Source organism: Pan paniscus, chromosome 11 (assembly GCF_029289425.2).
Source record: "Pan paniscus chromosome 11, NHGRI_mPanPan1-v2.0_pri, whole genome shotgun sequence".
NCBI classification, from domain to species: Eukaryota; Metazoa; Chordata; class Mammalia; order Primates; family Hominidae; genus Pan; species Pan paniscus.
Genome location: NC_073260.2, coordinates 82,966,426 through 82,976,157, shown reverse-complemented (window position 1 = coordinate 82,976,157; position 9,732 = coordinate 82,966,426). Strand labels below are relative to the sequence as shown.

The following is a 9,732-nucleotide window of genomic DNA, read 5'->3' as shown; positions in this document are numbered from 1 at the left end:
TGTCCGCTCCGGCACCCCGGAGGCGTAGGCAGCGGCTCGACAGCGCTCCCCTCGGCGCCCCGGCCTCGGGTGGCGGGGACTCGGCCTGAGGCGACGGGCCCCACTGGCCGGAGCCGCTGGGCAGAGGGCACGGGAGGGCCGCGGCCCGACGCTCGGCGCAAGGCTCGGGGCGGCGGGGAGGGACTCGCACCCGACTCCCAGGCCGGCGACCGCTGAGCCTCCCGAGACCCCGTGGGGGCCGCTCGAGTGACAGGTGCCACCGTCCCCTCCCCGCCGCTGGCGCCCGCGCTCCCTCCCGGGGAGCCGGGAGCTCGGAAATTTCTGGAGCAACGACCTGACTCGTTTTCTCCCTTTCAGGTTTTGAAGCCGCTTCTCTGCCCGAGTTAGGTTTCGCCCAGCGCAATTTCTTTCTCTATGTACTTTGCGAATAAGTTTCGGAGCATCGGTTAACAGCCTATGGGTGAAATTTGGCTTTCATTCATGAATGAGGTATAGTGAATTACTTTTTGAATATAGTGCTCCTCCTCCTCCGCCGCCAGCTATTGAAAAGTGATTTTTTTTTCCTGTTATTGTTTGGAACAGCCTTACCGAATTTTTGTCAGATCTCTAGCATTAAGGTGCTTCATAAATATTGAACAGTAACGACAAAAATAGTTTATCAAATTGGCTGATTGCCTTTTCTCTTCCTCCTCTTTTTCACTCTTTACCTTCGCCAGATTTTTCAGAGTAGATGCTAGTGCTTTCATTAGAAGAACTAATGAAAGATCGTCTGTCTTATACTAAAAAGCCGGAGACACTTTTCTTCACCATTTAGCATTGTCTGTTGTGTAGTAAATGTGCTTGGGATTGTAACTGGAATCATTTAATAAATGTGACTTGTAGCTATAAAAATATTTGAGAAGCTTTTTGGCAAATTAAAATATTAAAGATCTTCATAGAAGTCTAGATTTCTTTTCTCAACAGATTTATAACACTATAGTAGCTTCAATTCTGGAGTAAGAGCAAAACCCAGAAGTTGACCAAAAGAACCTTGTGTGAAAATACATGTATTTTACTCGTGGGAGAATCCCTCAGGTCCTCACTGAGTACCTGCTTGTATTTTTTGTTTAACTTTCTTGGCCTGCAGAAAGTGGGAGCTGCAGATTGGAGAGGGATCTCAGTACTTAACTATGAGAAAAAAATGGAGTTTGGGGCATACCCATTGGGTTTACATCACTTACAGTAAGTGTGTTTGGAGCAGAGTTTTAGTATGCACTTCACACTTGCTGATTGTGAACCCTATTTTTTTTTTTTTCTTGAGGCGGAATTTTGCTCTTGTTGCCCAGGCTGGAGTATAATGGCGCGATCTCGGCTCACAGCACCTTCTGCCTTCCAGGTTCAAGCAGCTCTCCTGCCTCAGCCTCCTGAGTAGCTGGGATTACAGGCGCCTGGCTAATTTTTTTTTTTTTTTTTTTGTATTTTTAATACAGACGATGTTTCGCCTTGTTGGCCAGGCTGGTCTGGAACTCCTGACCTCGTGATCTGCCCGCCTCTGCCTCCCAAAGTGCTGGGATTACAAGTGTGAGCCACCACACCTGGCCTGTGAACCCTAATTTTTAAGAAGCCAAAGTGAAAGATACTGTTTGGTTATCTGAAGAACAGAACATGAAATAACACAATTTTTTATTTCACCAGGTGTTAAATCAGTGATACTTGGTGCCATTTCATATTACGCTCAGTTAATTTCGATCTAAGTTATATTTCAGTGAGGCCACACTAATTGGCATCTACATTAATACCTTTTTTTGGTCAGGCTAATTGGTAGTGTTAATAGAAGATGGCTATCATTCATCTCATAAAAAGTAATATATTTGGTTGTTCTTGATTTAAGGATTTTATATATATATAATTGTGTGTGTGTGTGTGTGTGTGTGTGTTTTCTGAAGTTCCCTAATTGTGGTCTTCTGGACTGAGATATGGCTGCTGCTGTCTTGATTCTAGTGAGGTCATAGTGTAGAGGGATAAGGTCATAATGGCAATGTGCCTCCAAACCTTGATAGAGGCCAAGACTACCAGCCACTTAGGAATTCTTCTGCTTGGGTCGGGCTTGGTGGTGCATGCCTGTAATCCCAGCCCTTTGGGAGGCCAAGGCTGGAGTATTGCTTGAGCTCAGGAGTTTGAGATCAGCCTGGGCAACATAGTGAGACCCCATGTATACACAAAGAGAAAAAAAAAAATTCTCCTGCTTGTAGCTTAGGCTATTCATTTTTAGAAGCAGTTTACTTAAGCAGCCAATGCATCCTAGTTCTCTTAAATTAACACTTTTGTTTTTCATTTTTTTGAGACAGTCTCTTGCTCTGTTGCCAGGCTGGAATGTGGTGGCGCGATCTTGGCTCACTGCAACCTCTACCTCCCTGGTTCAAGCGATTCTCCTGCCTCAGCCTCCCTAGTAGCTGGGACTACAGGCGTGCGCCACCATGCCCAGCTAGTTTTTGTATTTTTATTAGAGATGGGGTTTCACTACGTTGGCCAGGATGGTCTCGATCTCTTGACCTTGTGATCCACCCGCCTTGGCCTCCCAAAGTGCTGGGATTACAGGCGTGAGCCACCATGCCCGGCTGGCTTAAATCAACACTTTAAAACCAGATATGCTTCCTAGACAAAATTGGTTGTGGCAATTAGTTTGTTAGAATAGTACTTACCGTAATGAAACAACTTTGAACTGCTAATAATTGCTCATGCACATCTGCGTTATGGGAATTGAGGATTGTCTATTGTGCACTTCACATATTTCTTTTTCTACTTGTAGAGCACATTTTTCACTGCATAGACAGCTGTGTACTTGAAGAATGTAAACATGAAGAAAACACTAAGTTCAATAAATGTGTCTTCTATGTGCCAGATCCTGTGGTATTTGTAAGGGATAGAAACTCTTGCCTTTCAGGATCTTGAAATCAGGATCATAGGGGCTAGGCACAACAATAAAGAGAATTTTTTTGGAGTCCATTCAATAATAGTAAGTTTAAAGTATGGAAATATTACAGAGGAGGGAATGTTTAACTTCAGGAACAGGTCAGAGAACGCTTCATAGATATGCTAGCACCTGAGCAGGATTTTGAGGAATAAATGGAAGTTTTCAGTGGAAGAGATAGATGGCATTGTAGACAAAAGAGAACAGCATAGTTAAAGATATGAACAAGTAAACTAATCGTGTGTTCAAGAAATTTCAAGTTGTTTTTTCTTGGAGTACATGCAAAATCTGAAGAAAGAGGGTTGCTAGAGAAAGCCCTAACGTATGCTATTACATTTAATAAGTCAAATAATTGGCTTTTTGGGTATGAAGTATATGTAAAATAAAGACTTTGTTATATTTTTGACATTGCTGCCATCTTTTTTTTTTTCTTTTTCTTTTTTGACAAAGGGTCTCAGGCTGTAACCCAAGGTGTAGGGCAGTGGCACAATCACTGCTCACTACAGCCTCGACCCCCAGGCTCAGGTGATCCTACCACCTTAGCCTCCCAAGTAGCTGGGACCACAGTCATGCACCACTATGCCTGCTAACTGTTGTACATTTTGTAGAGAAGGGGTTTTGCCATGTTTCCCTGGCTGATCTTGAACTCCTGGACTCAAGCAATCTGCCCACCTCAGCCCTTCCAAAGTACCAGGATTACAGGTGTGAACCACCATGTGTGGCCTGCTGCCATCTTAAGTATAAATTAATAGTTTTTACTAGTGGTAGTCATTACATTATGGAAGATAGTAGAAGATATATTTATTTATGGTGAACTGCCTGCATATTGAGAATGTGTGTTTATTTCACATTTTGCCCTGAAACATTTCTGTTTTTAAAATTATCTTGTGAATTTATTTTGTCTTCCTTCAACTATACATTATCCTTGAAATTAGTTTTATCATTTATTTTATGAGATACGGTTTTGCTATGTTGCCTGGGCTGGTCCCAAACTCCTGGACTTAAGTGATCTCCTGCTTCAGTCTCCCAAGTTGCTGTAATTACAGGTGTACACCACTGAGCCCAGATATCCTTGAAATTATTTTTAAAAGGAACTCAAAGGGAGGAGGGGAAAAATATAAATATAATAATCATTAGATTTCTGCACCAAAAACCTGATTTGTGTAGTATTTTAATAATATGTAAATGTTTAATATACAGTATTAGCCACCATATTCATAGACTAATTTATGTAACTTAATTGGCAGTCCATTGTATTTTCATTTGCATTGTATGGCTTAATTATATTTTGTGTATATAAATGTCTAAGCATAGAAGCATCTAAATTTTAAAGACCAAGTGTATTTGAAGGAGAAAAAGTATAGAGAGGGAGGGAGAAGAGCTGTGTTTGAATCTATTTATCCTAACATCTCTTAGATGTGACTGTATGTGGAGATGCAGAAGTTTAGGACACAAGACTGAAGGAATACTAACCCTAGCCATGACCTGAAGTATAGTATCTTTTAAAAGCCTAATGTTTTCCTAGTCTCCCTATTTGTTTCTTCTTATCAAGATTAAAAAAAAAGTTACAGAGGAATTCCTGGATTGCATAACATGACTATCTTTTTGAAAATTCTGAAAAATTAGTTAATGAGGGTAGTGTTCTCTTAAAAGTATGCAACATATTAGTCTTCGATAGTTGCTCTCTGTCATTTGACTTGTCTGTCACTGATGTGAATGGCCAAAGGCGTCTCATTGTCAATTCTGACCTGTAGTTGCCCTTTCTAAATTTTGACACAGGGCAAAAAAATCAATATTGTATTGATTACATTATGCTTAACTTTTTCAACTTGAGTATAGATAACCATTTTTTCTTTTTGAGGTTTTTTTTTTTTTTTAGAACTAATATCATTGTAGAGCCGGGCATGGTGGCTCATTCCTCTAATCCCAGCACTTTGGGAGGCTGAGGTAGGAGGATTGCTTGAGCCTAGGGGTTCAAGACCAGCCTGGGCAACATGGCAAAACCCTGTCTCTGCAAAAAATTAGCCAGGCATGGTGTCACGTGCCTGTAGTCCCAGCTACTCTGGAGGCCGAGGTGGGAGAATCACCTGAGATCAGGAAGTTGAGGCTGCAGTGAGCCGTGATCACACCACTGTTCCAGCCTTGGTGTGCGAGTAAGACCCTGTCAAAAAAAAAAATACATATATATATGTGTGTATATATATATGTGTGTGTATATATATGTGTGTGTATATATATATGTGTGTGTATATATATGTGTATATATGTGTGTATATATGTGTATATATGTATATATATGTGTGTGTATGTATGTGTATATATATATGTGTATATATGTATTTATATAGTCATTGTAGAATATTTGGGGAAATAGTAAAAACTATAGAAAGGAAAATAAGCATAGTGAGTAATCCCATGCATTTCTTTCTTCATTTTGGTATGTGTATGAATAATAGACATATTTACAAATTGGGGATTATTTTCATATTAAGTTTTATTCCCTTCTTTCATTTAAAATTACATTTCCTTCTCTTCTACTTCTGAAGTACTGGTCATTGTACCTTTTGACATAGTATGTAGATTTCTGTCAAGGCTGTTGCAGTAGATGATGTGTTGATATGTTGGCTGTTTTTTTTTTAAGTATAGCATAGCACAGATGATTGAACCCTTCCAGTTGTTTCATCTCCTATCCTCTTAGCTGCAGATTAAGTAGTGCTATTTTTTGTCTTTAATATTTACTGTTATGTAAAGTCTAATATAATGGGAAGTGGCTGCCACTGTCTTACTCTTTTTGCACTTTACCCTGATCAAACAAGGGGTCATTAAAGGGGCTTTTCCCCCTTTCCATTTTAGCTTTTCAGAAGTAACCTTCTGACAGAAGTACCCTTTCAGACATGTTAACACATAGGTTGCTGATGTGACATAGCACAGGTAGCTGCTTTACCAGAAAAATAATTTTGTCTTTTGAATGTTTGTCATTGGTTCTTTTCTTGATTAACAGTATTTGTCATAATACTTTCTGTTTGCTTTGTGTTTGTTTTGTTACTTCTTTTCATTCATTCAAGAAACGTTTAGTATCTATTGTATGCCCACTATTTAAGATATAGTCTCAACTGTGACTCTTGGGTTTCTGGTAGATAGGTATTTTCCTTCCGTAGTATGTTATGTGTAATCTTTAGGTCTTTGACTCTTTTCAGTGGCTGACCACTCACCTACTACTCAATGCCTAAAAACTTTTTTATTTCAAAGATTAAAGCCTTAGCTTGTATAGGGGCCAGATGTTGATAAAGTTTCAAAACACTTTTCAATGGAGTCAGGCATGCTTAGTCAAATTTTTAGATAGTTTGTACCAATTCTCCTATGCCTCATAGCGCCTCATGGCACATTTCAGTCTAATAATAATAGTAAGAACACCCATAAATGCTTATATAGTCATGTGCTGCAATAACTATGTTTTGTTTTGGTCAATGATGGACATATATAAAGCGGTATTTTTATTGTACCTTTTCTTTAGATATACAAATACTTACCATTGTGTTACAGTTGCCTCCAGTACAGTCACAGGTTGTACAGATTTGTAGCCTAGAAGCAATAGGCCATACCATGTAGCCTAGGTGGATAGTAGGCTGTACCAGTTAGGCTTGTGTAAGTACCCTGTGTGATACTCATACAATGATGAAATCACCTAATGATGCATTTCTCACAACGTATCCCCATCATTAAGTGATGCTTGAGTGTATTGAATGCTTCTGGCTACTGTTCTAAGTACTTTATGTATATTAACTTATTCAGTCTTTACAACAACTCAAGAGAGATCAAGTAGGTTGCTCAAGTACTTACGTTAAGTAGCAAGTTGGGTGTGATGGGCATTCTGGCTCCAGGTCAGTGGTCTTGTGCTGGTGCTCCCTGCCATTTGCCTTTTGCATTACTGACATAAAGAACCAGAGGCATCTCATTCTCCCAAAACTGGAAAGAGATTTAAAGGTGTCTGTACTGAACTAGATGGAAAAAAATGTGAAAAACGTTTTCGTTATAGTATAGGATAAGTAAAACATAATATAAATTTATAGGAAAGATACTAAATGTTGAATTTCTATAAAACTTCAGACTTTTCAGGGTTTCTAATGAGAGAATTGTACTTGCTTCTGTGAACATTAACTTTTCATTTTAAAATCAGTTTATCCATGAAATAAGAATATTCAGTTCCTGATCTAGACTTTTAAATAATGATTTCTTAGAATTGAGTATCCATTAAAATTTCATTTGTATGAGTAAGTAATAAAAACAAACAATTTTTATCTAAGCATTCAATAATTTACAACAGTTGGAATTATTTTTAAATAATCTAACAGCTCTTTTCATCAAAAATGTAATAGAAAATTTCTTGTGATAAAAATGAAAGGATTTGGGGCAGTTGCGGTGGCTCATGCCTGTAATCCCAGCACTTTGGGAGGCTAAGGCGGTAGGATCACTTGAGCCCAGGAGTTGGAGACCAGCTTAGGCAACATAGGGAGACCCCCATCTCTATAAAAAAATAGAAAAAATTAGCCAGGCATGGTGGCACACACACCTTTAGTCCCAGCTACTCAGGAGGCTGATCTGGGAGAATCATTTTAGCCCAGGAAGTCGAGGCTGCAGTGAGCCATAATCATGTTACTGCAATCCAGCCTGGGCGACAGAGCGAGACCCTGTCTCAAAAATAAACAAATGAATAAATAAGTGAATGACAGGATTTCAAATTCAATTGACCTTTCTAATTTCAAGTGTTTAATGACAAAGCTCTAGGTGACAGAAAGCATATGCACTGTTTGAGCAGTCACCTTGCAGCTAGATTTGATGCTGCTGAAAATGCATGTCACTGGCAAATGGTTAAAAATATAATCAATATAGAGATTTAAGGCTGTTGCTTTAAGGAAACCTTGCTCACTGGATTTTGGGCTCCCCCATTCTTGACTTGCTGCTTATTCTACTGTGTGCCTTGCTGTTTAGGCACCTTGAACATAATCTTCCAACAGTTTCACAAGCCTGTCTATGATAATGGGTAGCAGTGCATTCTGCAGTTGTCTGATGAGGTAGATTACTAGGACTTGGAGCACTTCCCTTTTCATAGTTGACATAACTCCAGAGCAGCATGTGCAGGAGCTACCCACTGAGGAGCACCGGATGAGGTTTCTTGTATCTGGAAGTGACTGGAACAGAGGCTTTTATTTTTTCAGGGGTTTCCTGGCTGCCCCAAGGCCTAAGGGAAACTTTATCTAAGGATACCCTGGTAAGATAGCTCTGCCTTATGCTACAGAAAGAAAATTTCTATGAGCCTTGGAGAGATGTTTCAGAATAGACATTTATGAACATTTAATGCATGCAAATAATCCATATATGAAATTCACAGTTTTCATATCAGTCCTAGAATGGGAAGAAATTTTTTTGTGTAAGATGTAAGTCTTGATAAGGCTTCAGTAGCAATCTGAAAATCTCAGCAGCTGAAAGTAGCAAAGTTACTTTCTTGCTCAAGCTACCATGTCCACCACAGGTTAGTAAGGGGGCTTTGTTCATTGTGGTTGCAGACTTTATTAGATCTGGCTGATAGAAATTCCATCTCACTATATGCTTCTGCAATCGCAGAAGCAGGGAAAAGAGAACATGTTGAACCACACACTGACTTGTAAAGCTTTTTAAAGTTTATATTTCGCTGGCCAAAGTAAGTTACCTGGTTATGCCTGCCTTCAACAGAGAAGTGATGTATAGTATAATTCCTCTTCAGGGAGAGACAGTGAATATTTGTGAACAGTAATACAGCTGCCACTTGCAATTAATAGTCCCAACATTTAAAATTGAATATTAATGATAGTTGAACAACTATGTAGGATAATTGTACCTTGAGTGCTCAAGAAAGTAAAATTTTATATAGGATTATTATTTTTTTTTGAGAGAGAGTCTGACTCCGTTGCTCAGGCTGGAGTCAGTCGTGCAACCTCGGTTTGCTGCAATCTCTACTTCCTGGATTCAAGAGATTCTCATGCCTCAGCCTCTGGAGTAGCTGGGATTACAGGCATGCATCACTATGCCCGGCTAATTTTTTGTATTTTTAGTAGAGACAGGGTCTCACTATGTTGCCCAGGCTGGTTTCGAACTCCTGGCCTCCAGTGACCTGCCCACCTCGGCCTCCCAAAGTACTGGGATTACAGGTGTGAGCCACTGCACCCGGCCTATAAGGTTATTTTAATAAGATATGTTGAGGTTGAAGCAGAATTCATCTTTTCCATAATATTTCTGGAATTTCTTTTCCATTTTGAAACATTTTCTCGTTTGTAGTAACTTATGAAGCATTCATTCTCATGCTTGTAGGAAAGATTGGAGCCAAAAATCTGTCACGGTTTATCAATGTGGTATCATCTCTGTACATTGTGATATTTTATCTTGATTTGCATATTTCTAGCAATTTGTCTTAACATGATACTGTAATAAAATGCTATGACTTAATGACGACTAGATGGCATCTTCAGACATCAGTTCTTACTGTGATTTTTCTTCATTGTATACCAAAAACTTGAAAGATTTCCAAATATTTTTCTGGTTACTTAAGGTGGAAGATTGAATACATACTTCTCATTTTTCTTCCCTCCTGAAAACATACAAACGATAATGTGTGGTTAGCTTTCAGAATGGATCTTAATGATCCTTACTTCTTAGTATTCACCTTTACATAGCCCTTTCCCGCAATGAATAGGGTGGACCTGTGTGATAATGTGAATATAGTAAGAAATCTATATGTAACCAGTGGG

The 9,732-nt window shown here is 39.3% G+C and overlaps 1 protein-coding gene across 4 annotated transcripts in view; it reads left to right on the top strand.

Moving 5' to 3' along the window:
* The window catches only part of GKAP1 (G kinase anchoring protein 1), a 78,972-nt gene that overhangs the window by 381 nt on the left and 68,859 nt on the right, over positions 1-9,732 (top strand). For 2 of the 4 annotated variants that reach the window (XM_034967503.2, XM_034967502.2), the window contains exon 2: positions 358-489. The gene's annotated coding sequence lies outside the window, so the exon portion shown is untranslated. Of the gene's footprint in view, positions 1-77; positions 254-357; positions 490-1,469; positions 1,561-9,732 lie in introns of those variants that run through there. The other 2 variants (XM_063593989.1, XM_003810293.5) reach the window with 2 other exon arrangements.